Below are 18,208 nucleotides of genomic sequence, written 5' to 3'. Positions count from 1 at the left end.
GGGTTTTAAGATAAAAACATTCAACTTAAAATTATAATCACCCAATAAAGTAGGAACAAGACTGAGAATCAATATAAGAAAAAGAATGTGCATGTATTACGTTAATATAGAATTTAAGATTATGAGAGAAAATAAATGTAGAAAACACTCCCGTCTGTATTATTATTTTTTTTACTTCAAAGGATACTACTATGTAGTCAGTCTTTAGAAATAAAATTGCAGTTACCTACCTTAAACTGAGAGACAGTGTTTAAAGCAATAATGGTGGAAACCCTGAGATGAGCTTAAATTCAATGCCAAAGAAGCACTACTGCATTTGTTATTTTTCTGTCTTCATTATTTCATCACAAATATAAAAATACTGTAATCTATCTAACATCTGATACTATTTCTACTATCTATAAATATGTAAGGTATGGGTATATATCTGTTGCAAGAAAAAACTTAAACATAAAGCTATATGTTGGCTATTCTCCAAGCATACTAGTTTTCTACTGTTTCTGTTTCAGAGGAACCTGGTCTATATTTTTATTTCCAAATCACTTGCAATGTCTGTGTTTGATGGCTATCCTAGTTCTTAGAAAGGCTAAAGCTAAGTGACGTGTATATTGATGATTACTTGTTAATTTTTAGTAACCTTTTACTGACATTATTTTATCTCCTTTGTTTTATACCATTTCTTATACTAAGTAATAGATATAGGTATAATGAAAGATTTAAAATAAAATTATGCCTCCAATTAACATAGGGTTTTGCCCAATAACATCTCAGAGTTCACTAGCATCAGATTTTGGAAAACAGAGAAGCAGTGTCTCTCAAATTGAAACTACTTTGATGAAGGAAAGACAGTAGACAGTAACAGCTGGTTTTCACTCTCTTCTCTATGAAGACATCGGTTATGTTGCAAAGATATAATTGTGCTCTTCCCAGTCTTTTCTCATCTAAATAGACCTGATCCTTCCTCAGAAGTCATTTTTTCTCATTGTATCACTTGTTTGATATTGTCTATGAATAACTTATTATGGCAGAAGACCCAACTGGATTTTTATATTTTTTTACTTTTTATTTTTCCAGATTAAGAATGTGCTCAAACTAATGGCATAACTGGGGATTTTTGTTACATTGTACTAAGTATTGATATGCATAACATAAAACATTTTCATTAATACTTTGAATAATGCATAAATTAAACTTTTCTTTCTGTTGTATCTAATTATTTACCATACCAGAATCTGGCTGGAGCCATTGTATTATGGAAACATATTGAAATACATTACAAAATCTTTTTGGCTTTGGGATGCAACCTGTACTCCTGAAACTTTAATTTTTCTCACTTCAGAGATTTGGGATCTTTGGCCACATTTCTCTCCTTATTCTTGAATTGTTTGTGCAGTATTTCTTTCCCTGGAGAGAAAAAGAAGGATAAACCGTCATAAGGCAGCTTGCCAGGTCTCTGAAGTCTGCAGCTGAGAACTGCAGTTACTGGTGTATCAACCCCCTGTCATTGTAAAAGTCTAATGCTGAGCAAGCAAGTATCAGAGTACTTGATGTCTAAATTAGATCTCACACCTTCTTGTCCTATATTTCCTCAATAGTTTCTACTTTTGTTCTTGTGTTGTTGAGTGTCTAATCATAGAAATAATAGAAACTTAAGTGTTGGAAAAGACCTCCAAAATCATCTGGTCCAACCATCCCCCTACCACCAATATCACCCACTAAACCGTGTTCCTAAGTGCCATGTCCAACCAGGGACTGTGGTGACTCTACCACCTTCCTGGGCAACCCGTTCCAATGCCTAATCCTCATAGTTCCAAAGGAAGCCTAACTAGTCACTAGAAAAGTGACTAGAAAGTGATACCTGACTGTGATTTTTGATTGTTTAATCCTGCAAGTACTGGGATAAATAGCATATAATCCTGAGTTGGAGTGGTATGAGCAATACCATAACAATCACAGCCACTTACCTGCTTTTTGCATGGGACTCCCAGAACCAGCTCCATGGTGTCATGGTGTCTTTTTTATTCCTAGATGAAATATAGACAACCAATGCAGAGAAAAGTCAGTAGTTTTATGTCATCACAAGCTTCTTACTACACTGTCTGAGAGACATTGTTATCTTCCCAAACAGATCTAAACAGTGACTTACCAATCAAATTTTATTTTGTCTGCTATTTCAATACTAACTAAAGAATTTGTAGTGGCCATATAGTGAAGTGTTCATTGCCAATCCTGTGTTTTGAATAGGTTTAACATTTTACATTCATTCACTGTTATTTTTAATTCCATAATTGCAAATGTAGATAAAAATAGATTAGCAATGTTTGAATAGATGTATGAATAATTGTACATGCTTTAAATGTGGTTTTTGTACCCTGTTCAAGAAATACAATCTTCATGCCTTGAGGTAAGTCTTTAAAATATGACCAATTCCCTCAATTACTTTTAGTATTTTGAAGAAAGGTTGTCTCAGAACAGTACTTAAGTGATTACACTTTAATGTTCTTTTGTGTGTCAAATACATGTAACTTTTTCTTTGGTCAACTGTTTTCTCTGTGGCTTTTTGGGTCTTTACAGTATAATAAAAATAAAGATCAGTGGCCTAAGGAGGTTCTCTTTCAAAAAAAAAAAAAAAAAAGAGAGAGACAGAGAGAGAAAAAGAAAGAAAATCACACATCACATGTTTGTATTCCAATAGTTTATTGCATAAGCTTAAACAGCGGCATTTATGCCCTGAAGAATATCTGCTCAAATTTAATTTTTCAACATTTTCTTTCAAGAAAAATTTCCTTTGTATTTAAATTGTAAATTAATCTTTAACCTTATGATTTATTCATTTTCTTACATTCATATCCTACTGCCACTGAAGTATTATTCCTACAGAAATTGATTTTTGATATAATCTGTTGAACATAGGTAAATACACATTTACTGTAGTCATATTACATTAACTGATTAACAATATACAATTGTATTCTAAATATATTATTTAAATTAGGAAGAAGAGTATTTTACTACATATTACATTTGTCTACTACGATATGTTATTGTTCTTGAGTGGGGGAAATGGAGAGGGAGGTGTCAATCTCTTTTCCACGATAACCAATGAAAGGACACACGGAAATGGCACAAAGAACCCTCTCTTGGAAACTTTTAATAATTACACATAAATTCTTGCCAAACTATGGGGGAGACAAGGGAGGGGGACACTTTCTCACCTCTCCTTCACCTTTCTTTTCTCCTTCACTGTCCTCTTCTGCTCCAGGCTAGTTATAGTAGCTCTTGAGCACTTTGAATATCCTAGGAATGCTCAAACCAGCAGGATCCTATTGTTATGTTTCCTGAATCTGTTGCAGGTTTTGTTTAAGGTTAAACAACTATTTAAGAATATCACCCGGAGAGCTTCCCTGAGACTATACAGTTATGAGTGTCAGGGTGTTTAAGATAGTACGGGTTGGTATCTAGAACATTGTGTACCTCCAAGTGCTTTGGAACTTCACCCCTGAACAAGTGCAGAATCCTGAAAAACTAGTAAAATATTTGGAAAAAATATGCTGTCACAATGGCAATTTCAGAGAGACACAAATTACGACAACATGCATGGGCCTGGCCCATGCCTACCGAGCCCTGTGAAACTGTACTGAGCCTGGCTGAGATGGAGTTAACTTTCCCTGCAGCAGCCCATATGGTGTTTTGCTCAGCATTTGTAGCTAGAACTGCATTGATATCACACCAACGTTTTGTCTATTGCTGAGCAGTGCTGGCACAATATCAAGACTCCCTCCAAGCCCCCCAAAACCTGGGCAAAAAGTGGGGAGGGGACATCACCAAGGCAGAAGACCAAAGGGATATTCCATACCATATGGTGTCACACTTGGCAATGAAATCTGGGAAAGGTGAAGGGGTGGCTCTTGTTATAAAGATGTCTGTCCTCCCAAACAACTGCTACATGTATTAAAGCCCTTCTTCCCAGGACATGGCTAAACATCACTTGTTGATGGGAATTAGAGAAAATATCTTTTTTTTTTTTTTTCTTCCCTCTTTGCTTCCACATGGCCTTTTCTTGTTCTTTCCTCTTTCTTTTCCCTTTAGTTAAACTTTCCTTATCTCAACCTGGGAGCCTTTTTTTTTTTTTTTTTTAAACATATTTTCTTCTCTCCCTCTTTTGAGAAGGGGGAATGAGAGAGTGGTGGAGTTTAGTTGCCCAGCAGGGTTAAAACACCACATAAACACAATTCATTACCCTCAAGGGGAAAAGAAGGTCTCTGGGGCTGATGACAAAATGATAGGCCACTCCAACTCCTGCAAAAAAAAAAAAATGTGGCTACTCCAATACCTGTGACAGGTCCTGTGGCTACTGCAGCCCCCGTGAGAGGGGGGGTTGCTACTGCAGCTGAACCAGAGAACTAACCTGTGCAGATATCAGTTGCCGCTACGCAGAAGAAATAACAGATGTGAAAATCAGCTCATGTAGCAAGGGTAGAAGCTCCTACTATGAAGGGGAAGAGGAAGAAGAATATGAGGTAGGCTACTCTGAAGCAGGGACATCAGGAGAACAGGAGGAAGAAGAGGCAGATCCTTCCTCCCATGTGGCGGAAGTTTGTATGGAGCACACCACTGCCATAAGCCAACTCGTTGGCAATAATGACCTGGAAAGACAGAGAGGAACAAATAGTGGATGAATTCGCTGGACAGGTGTGTCAATATGAAGAAAGGCTCTCTTCCTCCCTATGAGCCATGGAGTTACATCAATTCAGAGATTCTACTCCCCACATGTATGGAGCAGTGTCTCAGATATTAGGACTAAGCATCCCTCTGCTCAAGAGAGAGGATGTCGTGGTACACACCATGCACTACCCTGTGATGTTACCTGTGTGACCACAGAGACAACATGATGACTTGAGATGGAAAATTTACTTCTATCCTAAAAGCATGTGTGTGTGAGTTGTGAGGATAAACAATTACAAAAGGGTGTTCTTCTAGAAAAATTACCGCTCTGATTTACATTGTGCATCACATTTTTGTATATTGTATTATCATTATTACTATTTTTTTTTTCTTTTTCTGTCCTACTAAACTGTCTTTATCTCAACCCACAAGTTTTAACCTTTTTACAATTCTTTCCACCTTCTTACCTGGGGAAGAGAATGAAGGGCTGTGTGGTGCTTAGATGCCTGCTGGGTTAAATCACAACAGCAATGCAGATTTAAGAATTCAAAAACAGAAGGTTTGTCTTAAAGGGTATAGCCTCAAGTGAAAAGAAAGATAGTATACAAACCAAAGGAATAACAAGTTTCAAAACTTAGACCTTATAAGCTAATATAAATAAAGTTATTTTCCAAAGATTAAAAAAAAATAATAATAATAAATAATTTAATTTTTTTTATGGTTATGTATAGTGTCTTTTCAATTTCACTCTCCCTAACTGATATAACTAATTTCAGAAACTAGTGTTATCTCTGAATATTTAAAAAATCATTATTTCTCTACCTATCTGCTGAATTATATGTATTGCCATCTAAATCAAATAATATCTGCAAGAAATAAAAGTACATGATTACCTAAAAATTATGATATCTTCTCTTCTTCAAAAATTGTTCCTATGGGAAAATGCAAACATTTTACTTATTTCAAATTATCATCTCTTAGAATCTGCTTGCCTTAAATAATTGAGGAACAATAGAACTTTCCAGACCTCAATCCTGTAAGAATTTAGTATACTAATCCCAGTTCCATATCAAGTCGCACACCAACTTTAGCATAGAATTCCCTTACTCACTCATTCCTGGCTGCACAGGGCATTGACACCCTTGCAAATGTTAAATTAAGTTTCTGGGAAATCTGATAACTTTCTACAAGCAGTTAGAATTTACATAATCCTAGAATTAAAAAACTTTAACAATAATTTTATTAGATCCTCCACATTCTCCTGCCTGTAACTGTCATAGCTATACCAAAATCATTGCTGCTAATGTCACTCATAGTCCTGTGGGTGCTAGGTAATAAAAAGAATCATAGAATCATAGAATATCACGAGTTGGAAGGGACCCATAAGGATCATCAAGTCCAACTCCTGGCACCACACAGGTCTGCCCAAAAGTTTAGACCATGTCACTAAGTGCACAGTCCAATCTCTTCTTAAATTCAGACAGGCTTGGTGCAGTGACTACTTCACTGGGGAGCCTGTTCCAGTGTGCGACCACCCTCTCGGTGAAGAACCTCTTCCTGATGTCCAGCCTAAACTTTCCCTGCCTCAGCTTCACACCGTTCCCATGGGTCCTGTCACTGGTGATAACGGAGAATAGGTCACCTGCTTCTCCACTCCCTCTCGCGAGGAAGTTGTAGACTGAGATGAGGTCCCCCCTCAGCCTCCTCTTCTCCAGGCTGAACAGGCCCAGTGACCTCAGCCGCTCCTCATACGTCTTCCCCTCTAGGCCCTTCACCATCTTCGTCGCCCTCCTATATTGATAGTTCATCAGAATCATTGATAATTTTCTTCTGCATTGATAAACATGAAAGACATCAAGTAGGAGAATCAGAAAAGAGAAAAACAAACAAACAGGGACAGGAAGACCAAAATGAAATACCTTCAAAAGTGTTCAATCTTTTTTCAAGCATTTGTGCATGCACCTCAGGAAAAAAAAAAAAAAAACTTTAATATATCATTTAAACAAAATAGAACTTCTCATTAAGTATTTTCTGTCTTTTCTGTCTGTCTTCTGACAATTTCTTTAGACATTGATATTTGCCTTTCATTTTAAAATACTACATCAGTTAATGGAAAATTTCTCTAATCAAAAATCTGCAAGAAAATCCCAGAAAATGCAAAAATACATGTTCAAGTAGATCCAGATATTGTGTATTGTTTTGCGATACAACAATGCATGTTAGCCTGTCTTTACATTATATATTTTACAGAAAGATGAAGTCAAATGCTGTTCTAGAATAGCATTATCAAGAGACTGCAGAGCAATATGATCAGGTCATTTTTAATAAAAAAAGTAGTGATTTTTTTTGGGGGGGGAAGACTAACACACTTTTTGATTGAGTTTTCATGTTCAATATGTAATTAAAATGCATGTAAAATTTTAATTAAAGCCAAACTAATATCATAGCTACATTTCATTTATTTATTTATTTATTTTCTAAACCGTTTAAGTTGGGACTCATTTAATCTATTTAAGGAACCTATCTAAAGTCTGGCTCATTAAACCTAACTCTCACCTCTCCATCCAAGCCAAGGTAAAAAATGTGAGTAGGCAAACTAGTCTTTGAGAAATATCTGTTTGTCCCTATAATGGATGCAGAGAACAGGTGAAGTTAAACCATTTAAGTTTTCCTCAGATAAATCTAGATGATATAAGTCCACTTCCAGTGACTTTAGTAGCATACACTGACTGACATATGAATTTAAAAATCTCTGTACTTGGATGTAAAGTAAAAAGTAATAGTGTTAAATGAAACAAGGAAGAAAAACATAAGGATAAAACATAAGGATATTTTAACATCTATAAAAAATGACCCTAAGCACACACTTGTGCAACCTTGATCAAGTTAGAAAATGAACAAAATTATCATAAAGTAGATGGAACTGTTGTATGATTAAGAACCTAAGAGCGAAGACAAATTTTAATGTAAATTTTTGTATGTCTATAGCAAGATTAAAATCACCACGGCAATACTTTGAATATTAAAAATGTAGTAAAACAGATTTTGAGTTGCTTATCATCTCCATCTTCATTTTCACAGAAAAAAAAAAGTTTTAATTTGTTAATACTTACAACATCACATCTTTGCCTTTATTAATAATTCTTGTATTAAATTATTTAACATAAAATACTTTGAATCTTAGAGATAAGAATCTCAAAAAGGTGTGACTGAAGTGTACTGCAAAACAACAGAAATCAACAAAGTCCTTAGTTTCTTTTTCTATTATGTAGACACTCACAAATTCCATTTGCAAACTTTATTTTTTTTTTTTCCCAAAAAGCTAGTATTATAGGGTGGTCATTCTTAATGTATTCTAGTCATACCTACCATATTCTGACCACTTTACTTATGTGGAGTATTACTTTCCTCCATGAGGAAACTTAACTTCAGTGGAGAACACTTACTAAATCTTGCAAGCAAGGGTATCAGAATATTGGTGTTTATCATTGATTGAGTTCATGTTTAATAACCAATAAAGTGGAATCCTCACTATAGCCTCGTGACTGAATGGTTTAATTTGGATTTTTTCTTCTTTCATGAATGACTAAAACATTGTTCCCCTTTCCTCTTCCATTTAAATTGAATAAAGAAGTATTTTTCAAAGAAACTGATTTTTTTTTCTTACATTATATGTAAATATTGTAGATATTCTTCCAGTTTTTTTTCCTTTTCTTTTTTCCCAGACAATATTTTTTAATCCCTTTCTTACCAACACATCTTACCAATACATTTTTAACCCATACCAACAGAATTAAAAAAAAAAAAAAAAACGAATCACTGAATACTTGTTAAGTTTACCTAGAAAAGATGTGCACATCTTATTTATGGGTTGTTTGTGTATTTTTAGATCTAATAACTATATTTGGAATAATTTGGAATTTAATACATTTTGGAAAATATTTTGTTAGGTCACCTTCGTAACTGATTATTCCATCTGCAAAACATCTTTCTTCATGAAAGTGAAAACAATCCTAATAAAAATTAATAAAATTGTACCTTATTGTTTACTTTTTCATTATTTTTCTTATCCAATACCTACTTTCCTCCCTGCTGATCCTCTTGCTTGCATTTTCCATGACTTTTAAAAGTAGGTCATAACAACACACACACTGCTGGGGGAACACTAAGAAGGAATCAGTGTAGTAACCTGATCTCAGATTATGTTGCTTCCAAATCAGTGTAGTAACCTGATCTCAGATTATGTTGCTTCCAGCTGGTTACTGTTTATGTGATGACAATGTCCACATAGTTATACCAGTTCTTTAATTCCATGTATCACATTTAATTTGTTCACTGATGATAGCATTCACATTTCATTTATTTAAACACTTTTTTCTATGCTATTTTTTCTCACAAATGACAGAGATGTTCTCACTTAAAGATCAAAGCAATACACTCATTTTAAAATCCATTTTATTCATTAGCAGCTTTAAATAAAAATTTTAAATATGCTAACTGATTTCATGTATATTACAGACTTTATCACTCTTTAGAATTACAGCACATCATAACCCACACCTCACTGTTTTCTAGTATTAAGTATTTGTACTTTTATTTGCATCTAAACTGTGCCACAGATCTGTACCAAAATCCTGTTGAAACATGGGCATTATCATGCTTCGACAGTGAGTTTATAACACTTCGGTATATCTCTTATTCATATATTAGAAAAGTTATCATTCTTATTTACCTGGCAGCTAGAATTCTAAATGCAAATTAGAATGCTCAGGGCCAGTCCTTCAAGTACAATGGTTGCCAGAATGTGATACAAGCCTGTTTTTGTTTCATTTCTGTATCCCCTCATGTCAAAATAAGTAATAGGTATAATTTTTGCTCTTCTGCTGAAATGTAGTGTATGAACAGTGAAGATCTCTCAAATCTCTTAAACTCCAGATGATTCTTTTGTCAATGTACATTACATTTTCACAGCCAAAACAGTTCATTTCCTTTACCATCAGTATTTACCGCCATCTTATTGATAAAGTAACATTTTTAATTACAAGATTCTGCACAATTGTATATCCCCCCCCCCCTTTGACTTCTGAGTATGCACTGCCATAGTAAATGTAAAATACTCTGATCCAACTTACTTTTGTAAGGAAAATCCACCACATTCTTTTCACCTGAAATCTCATTGTAAATAGTGGCTGAATTTCCTTTAAACACATGTACCAACATTTCTTAAATATTTGCTTAAAAAACATATTTACATATTTTTCTTAACATAAATTTTAATGTGTGATTTTAAAAATCATCTATACTGTTATATTCATTTTAAATCTAAATTTTTTATACTAGTTTCCTAATCTTCCTGGATGCATATTACTGTATTATTTTGTACAATCTAGTGTCATTTGTTGTCTGTTACAGCAAGGGATGGGAATCGAGGACATTGGGGAATCCTTTCCTGTATTACCTTTTGGTAAAGGCAAACACAGAGAACTCCATCCTTATTGTAATGTGTAGTGTAAAGGACTCAAGGGAAAGATAAACTGTAAGAAATAATTAATAATCTAAGAAGATAGATGAGGATAACGAAATGTGGAAGCTAAAGAAAGCTTTTCAGCTGCTGAAAAATTGAAGATTTCTTCTTTTGGAGGAAGGGTTAAAGCTGATGGACAAATAGCCATCATTGTTCTGGGGTTTGAGGACCTAAACCTAAAATTGTTCTATTGCATATATTTTATCAAGGAAAAAATAAATAACTTGCTTATAGGACACATGTCAAAGACAATCACTTAAGTAAAGGTAAAAAGAATATCAATTTATTAGTTTGTAAGTATAAAGCAACAGTACTAGCTATACAGAGAATAAATTAACAACCATTTCCAAAATGATATCTGAAGGATTAATTTTCCATTTCAGCAACCAAGTTTTTTTTCCTTACAATTGTAAATTATGTTTGGCAAAAACATAACCAGCTGAATGAGAAGTTTATCCCTTAAGATGTGCTGTTTCTGTCTGTTACTTTCAGAAGCAATCTATAGCTATTTTTTTTAAAAAATATGTATTAATACGCCATATTTGATACATACGTGTATTAGTCTGTCTGTGATTGTTGCATTGCAAGAATTCTCTTAGCTTATCCAGGTAACATATGCGTCAGATAGCCTATGCACCTGACATTTTTGGAGTGTGCTTCTGACACTGTTTTCGGTGTTTAATACAGGACGGGTCACTGGTCCTGTATTAGCAAAAGAACTAGTATAGATTAATGAATAACACAATATATAGCGTCCCATGCCATTAACTGTCAGCATCATTTGGTGCCAGATGGACTTGTGGGATAACAAAATTATTTCTGCCATAAATATTAATGAATACTAAACAAAAAACAAGATGATTCACCAGAGAGTGAATGTATTGATGACTTGTTCTCGTTAATGTCAGATTCATTTTTCATGGTTTTTTTTTTTTTTTTTTTTTTCCAAACACAGGTTGGACCAGGGCTGACTGGAGAAGATCGATTGATATATCTATCTGTCCAAGGAACACATTCACTTGAAAAATAGCCTTTTTGTGCAACATTAAATAAATTATTATTTAGAATAGAAACCTCCCACAATAAGATCATTTTCACTATTTCAGAAAGGATGTGAAACTCATCCTTACTGATTATTTTAATGTTGTTCTCTTGAAGAATAGTCTTCTTCTTTTTTCTTTTTTTTTCTATTTCAAGCATTTTATTTCATTGATATTGATATTTTTATCATAAATTATATTTCTAAATTCCTTAAATTCAGTTGATTTCTATCTTTATATATACTGTTAGATTTCAAATGGCTGCTCAATCAGTGTGGTGGTCACAATCATTTGTAACTCAGTTTTGTTATATTTGATAACTTTGATATTTCTGTGCACTCGTGTGCAGAGTTGAAAAACAAAACAAACAAACAACAAAAAAAAACATTCAAAATGAAAGTCCTATAGTATTTATAGTATTTGCATTTTTCCATGAAAGTTCCATTCTTAGTACAACAGTGTTAAAAAAAAAAAAAAATACAAAATAAAGGTCTGTTTCTGCTGCTGAGAAAACAATTGATAGATGAACAACAGTATGAAATTCAATACATCAAATAATATTGTTATTAACATAAGACATTTGGAACTTTTTGGAGAAAATAAATTATAGTACATAGTCTACTGTAAGCTGTGACAAATCTTATCTAGGAAAGAGCAGAAATAGTTGTAGTAGTAAAGTAGTCATAGTAGTTCTTCATAACAACAACAAAAAAGGTATTTTCATTTTTTCATTATAAGAGAATTAGTAATATAGAAACAATGATATGTAAAATAATAATAATAATAATAATAATAATAATAATGGGAAAAATGCTTTAAAATTTTCAACTGATGCTACAAAATGAGGTCAAAGATAGAAGAAATAAAAATGAAGAGATGAGTAAGGTTGAAAAAAAAAAAAAAAAAAAGAAGAAACATTCAGTGGGCCTCATGTTCTTTTTTTCATGTTATAAAGGTGACTGCCTTTTCTAAACCATCACAAACCCACAGGCAAACAGACCACAAATGAGTAGACAGTGGGTTAAAAATAACTCACTTCTCCATACAATTTATCCATACATATACAGTAGGAAAGTCATTAGGGGGGCATCTGAAAGTAGGAAAGGCAGTGGGTGGTGAGAAAATAAAGGAAGAGCTGGTTCTGAACAAGTCTGGGATGCGCAATTCTTTGGAAAATGTGTATCAGTGGGAAAGAGTGAAGTTTTCCAAAGGTAGATTTTAACAGTTTCTTGAACAGCTAAAGAAAATTGGCAGATTATCACAACTGAAAACATACATGGAGTTAGATGGACTGAGATGCTTTACATATTCTAATATTCATACAAATATTTTTGTTGTTAAGTATATTGCTGCCTCAAATATTCTGCGTTGAAATATTTCCAGCTTATTTGTCAGAACTGTATAATCATTTTGGCAAATAATGAGCTTAGTCTCTAATGATGACAGCAATCTGTCATCATTAGGATTTCACAGTGTGGAAGAATATACTTTACAATCTGCTTTTCTCAATCACTTCTCATTCTTTATTTTACTCCACAGAACTTTATTTGGCACCATCCAATCACTGTTAAAAGCTGCATGCAAAAAATTGTTCCTGTTAAAAAATTAATTACAACACCTCAAAAGATGATAGAAGAAAAAAATATAATAATTTAAAAAAAAATAAATCACATTCCTTCATACTTGGGGTAAGTAGTTTAAAACAGCAGATTAGGTTTATTGTTTGTACTTTATTGAAAATACAGGCCTATTATTAGAGCAAAATATTATTTGTTATGCACATTAGCCAAACTGGGAAATTATCATGATAACTGTAAAGAAAGTGTTCAATTTTTCTTCCTAATCTGTTAGTTTTTGCATGAATCATAGAATGGCTCAGGTTGGAACTGACCTTAAAGATCATCTAGTTCCAAGCCCCCTGCCAAAGGCAGGGATGCCACCCACTGGATCAGGTTGCCCAGGGCTTCATCCAACTTGGCCTTGAACACCTCCAGGGAAGGGGCATCCACAACTTCCCTGGGCAACCTGCTCCATTGCCTCACCACCCTCTCAGTGAAGAATTTCCTCCTAAGCTCTAATCTAAATTTCCCCACTTTTAATTTAAAACCATTTCTCCTTGCCCTGTCATTATCTGAATGAGCAAAAAGTTGCTTTCCATCTTTTTTATAAGACCCCTTTAAGTGTTGAAAAGTTCACCCTGGAACCTTCTCTTCTTTAGGCTGAACAGCCCCAGTTCTCTCAGCCTTTCTTCACAGGAGAGGTGCTCCAGCCCTCTGATCATCTGTATTCATGGCCCTCCTCTGGACCCGTTCTAACAGTTCTAACAGCAAGCTTAAAAATAAAATGAACTGTCAAAACATTGGGTTTAAACCTGATCTGAATGCTAATGTATATTTGTAGATATGTTCTCTTTTTCTAGGTACGATAGTTTACAAAATAATGACTGCTGCTAAACCAGTATTTCTGTGTTCTCAGCAGCCTGGTTAAAGCTACGACTAGGATGGCTTGAATTGTCCAGTACCTGAAAGAGAACCCAAGCAAAGAGTCAGTTAATACATTTCAGGTCAGCTGCACATCATGTACATATGCCTTCCCTTGTTCTGTATGTGATATCGGTCAGACCTAATGTGTCTATTGCAGATCATCAGATGTGGAATTTATGACCAGAAAATCTCTGATTTTTGTTTGATGAACTGCCTGCACATAAACTTTAGTCTTGCTCCATTCAATTACCACCCCTACAGTGCAGAAACAAATCTGCACTTGGGATTTTCCTTATCTCTTCATTTCATTGAGTAATACAACTGATTTTAAACTGAATTAGGAAAAATATTTTTGGAAAATTTTAACATTGATTTATAAATGCCACCTTATAATTCTTCTAATACTAACTCACTATGCTTATTAGCAAACTCAGTCAATGCTGAGAGAAAGGGAGAGAGAAAGAAAGAAAGAAAGAGAGAGAGAAAGAAAGAAAGAGAGGAAGAAAGAAAGAGAGAAAGAGTAAGAAAGAGAGAAAGAGAGGAAGAAATAGAGGAAGAAAGAAAGAGAGAAAGAGTAAGAAAGAGAGAAAGAGAGGAAGAAAGGAAGAAATAAAGAGAGAAAGAGGATGAAAGAGAAAGAGAGGAAGAAAGAGAGGAAGAAAGAAAGAGGAAGGAAGGAAGGAAGGAAGGAAGGAAGGAAGGAAGGAAGGAAGGAAGGAAGGAAGGAAGGAAGGAAGGAAGAATTTTTTTTATTTTTTTTTAATATTGGCTAAAAGCTTGCTAAAGCTTTAGCTGCACCAGTAAAATATAGGCTTTTAAATAAATAACATATATAAAGTCATATACAGATATGCATAGTGGTGACTTCATACACTATGACTAGCTTATTGTTGTACAGTCTCATTTCCCAGCGAAGACAGCTTCCGTCAAGCAGCTTTCAGCTTATTGACAATAGGTTTGTTGTTCTTGTGACTTTTTATGAGTCTATTAAAATACCCAAACCATAGCTGGAACAATTTCATTGACAGCACTGTTACTCTGCTATATATGGATTCTCTCCTAGTCTGAGTTGTATCTGCTATTTACAGGGTTTTACAGAGTTCCAAAAGCATTTGGGGGAACAGATGACACAAAATTCTTTAAAAGAGTATTGTGCTCATGGAAGAAGTTCAAAAATCTTCTTCGACCTTTGTGAAAGAATAATATTTTTTAAAAGAGTTTTTAAAAAGTTAAAATTTGGTTTACTCTCTTACTAGCTGCAGTAGTTACGTTCTATATTTCTGGTTTTGTTTGGATTTTTTTTTTTTTATATTAAAACAGAGGTATGCCACATCTATTCTTACTGAGTGCTATATATGAATGTGTGTTGATTGTGTGTTGTGGTTTAACCCGGCTGGCAGCTAAACACCACACAGCCGTTCGCTCACCCTCCCCCCTCCCTTTCTGGGATGGGGGAGAGAAACGGGAAAGTAAAGCCTGTGAGTTGAGATAAAGACAGTTTATTAAGACAGGAATATAATAACAACAGTAATAATAATAATAGTGATAATGATAATAGTATTAATAATAATAATGTGTAAGAAAACAAGTGATGCACAATGCAATTGCTCACCACCCGCTGACCGATGCCCAGCCTATCCCCGAGCAGCCGGCCCCCCACCCTGGCCAGCCACCCCTATATATTGTTTAGCATGACGTCAGATGGTATGGAATACCCCTTTGGCCAGTTTGGGTCAGCTGTCCTGGGTCTGTCCCCTCCCAGCTCCTGCTGCACCCCCAGCCTGCTCGCTGGCAGGACAGAGCGAGAAGCCGAAAAGTCCTTGGCCTGGTGTAAACACTGCTCTGCAACAATTAAAACATCAGCATGTTACCAGCGCTCTTCTCATCCTAATCCAAAACATAGCACCCTACCAGCTACTATGAGGGAAAATTAACTCTGTCCTAACTGAAACCAGGACATTGTGAAATATGAAGTGACATTGATCCTGACAGTAAAAGTGTTCTGTATTTCTGTAAATTTGTTTTTAATGGATTATACAAAATACTTGTCTTGATACTTGAAATGAAGCTCCTGTAAATAGTAAGATAGATCACTGCTTCTTCTAATTCTCTCATAACAACTAGAAAGAACTACATTATCACATTGTTTGCTAGTAAACACAGGGATAAACTAAATCAAAATGAAACACAATATTACTGTAGGCTTTTCAGATTTTTAACATTCCAAAAATCTTAGAGGACTTTTTTTTTTTTTTCTATCAGAACACTCACAAACAATAGGCAAGACCTCAACTGACCATTTAACCCTGGATATTTATATACACAAGTGTATGTAATTGTTTACATTTACAAAAAATATGGTTTCAGTCTTTTCAGAAGATGTTTTACTGTCAGATTTTGACTAACACATTTGACTGACTATCTTTCAGAGGCAGATTACAAATGCTGTACAGAGCACCTTTCCCATGATGAAGTTTCCTACAAAGTGGGATGTTTTGGGTTAATCAGCTCACTTCCATATAAATCAAATCTCCAATAAGAAGCAAATATATGAACCCAGGTAGATGTTTCAACCACTGAATAGCAATTCACTTAACATTATTCATAAAAAGAACATTTATAGTTTGTTTGTTTGTTTGTTTGTTTGTTTTAAGTGTTGGGTTTACATGGCAATGTTTTGGGTCAAAAGACGATGCAGGGATCACGTCTGTGAGAAGAGGCAAGGGGCTGCCTCTTTGTTGGAGAGAGAGAGTTTTAGCTAGCTCTGAAATAGACCCAGTGCTGGCCTAAGCTGAGCCCATAACTGATGGCATCTCTCACATATATAAGAAAGGGTTAGAAATGTTGTACAGTAGCTGTGAGAAAAATATGAGAGAACCCCTGCAGACACCAAGGTCAGTGAAGAAGGAGGAGGAGCTCCAGGCATTGGAGCAGAGTTTCCCCTGCTTCCCATGGCAAGGACCAAAGTGAAGCAGGTTGTCCCCCTTGCAGCCCATGGAGGATCACATTGGAGCAGTTATCCACACTGCAGCCTGTGGAGGAGCCAACACTACAGCAAGCGGACATGTCCTGAAGGAAGCTGCAACCCATGGAGGTCCCATGCAGGGCTTGTGGAACTGCAGCCCATAGACAGCAGCCCACTCTGGAGCAGTGCCTGTTCCTGAAATAGACTACACCTCTTCATATGGACAAATGCTGGAGCAACTCTTGAAGAACTGCAGCCCATGTGAAACCCACATTGGATCAGTTTGTGAAGTACTGCCTTCCATCAGAGGGACCCCATACTGGAGCAGAGAAAGAGAGGAAGGAGAAAGGAGCAAGAGAGACAAAACGTTATGGACTGACCACAACCTTGGATCTCCATTCACTTATGTCACTTGGCAGGGAAGAGATAGAAGAATAGGGAAAGAAGGAGGAAAGTTGAGTCTGGGAAGAGGAAGGGGAGTAGGTGAAAGGTGTTTTTAGTGTTTGTTTGTTTGTCTGTTTGTTTGTTTTTCCTCACTACCCTACATTATTCTAAGTAGTGATAAATTAAATTAATCTTCCCCAAGTCAAGTTTATTTTGCCTGTAATGGTAAATGGAGACAAACTCTCTGTCCTTATCTCAACATATAATCTTTTTGATTTTATTTTCTCCTGTCCTGTCCTGCTGAGGATGATAGGAGGGGGGAGTAAGAGAGTGACTATGTAGGCACCAGAACCCAGCCAAGCTTAACAAACTTCAAACGATTAATTCAGTGAATTCAGCAATGAATGCTGGAAACTCACTTTGTCTGTTGCTCTTAGGTAGAACACCTTTCTTCAGATAGCTGCTCAAACTTGTTTATGCTTAATTTAAAAATGACTACTTTTTGAAAAGATATTGCTTAAGTGTCCTTTAGGAAAATATCAAGGTTTTTATTATCATTATTATTATAATTATTTATTTATTTATTCATAATCAGTGGGTTAGGGTACTCTGCTGAGGAAGAAAAGTCCTGAGTTTAGTCATTGTTCTTAGAATTGATTATAAAAGAAAGAAGTAATCCTTGGAAAATTTTGAGGGTGGAGGTGAGAAAGGCTTTAATCCACAAGATCCCTGTAGTAAATGGGAATCTTACATATGGAATAAGATATGTTCTCTAAGACTAAAATAATAATAAATAAATAAATAATAAAAGGAAGTGATTTTTCATCTCTTACTCTCATGATCTTACTCACATGAGCCTGTATTGTGTATAACTGGGAAGATATGATGGTCAGCAGTGATTGCTGGCATTGAGCTTCAGACTCTATAGTAGTAATTCTCAGTTACTCTGAGAAAGGCATGAAGACAAGTAGATTTTTATTTCATGCAACATGTTCTCAGCTACTTTGTTAACTAATCATATGTACATATTTTGGGTTCTGCTTCAAAGCTCCTAGATACTTAATTCTCTAAATAGCTAACATGCTAGCCTCTATGGGTATGTGACTAATTTCCAGCCAAGGAAAAAAAAAAAAAAAATGGGGGGGGG

The 18,208-nt window shown here is 35.1% G+C and overlaps 1 long non-coding RNA gene across 1 annotated transcript; it reads right to left on the bottom strand.

Moving 5' to 3' along the window:
- Positions 1–1,044: 1,044 nt before the first annotated feature.
- LOC310899245 lies at positions 1,045–15,347 on the bottom strand. The gene is made up of 3 exons (XR_014584104.1): positions 15,325–15,347; positions 1,965–2,024; positions 1,045–1,404 (listed from the first exon to the last, which is right to left on the bottom strand). It is a non-coding gene; the product is annotated as an uncharacterized lncRNA (long non-coding RNA).
- Positions 15,348–18,208: the final 2,861 nt, after the last annotated feature.

The sequence above is a fragment of the Anser anser genome (assembly GCF_964211835.1).
Source record: "Anser anser genome assembly, chromosome: 4".
NCBI classification, from domain to species: domain Eukaryota; kingdom Metazoa; phylum Chordata; class Aves; order Anseriformes; family Anatidae; genus Anser; species Anser anser.
This window is presented reverse-complemented; position numbering and strand designations above follow the sequence as displayed.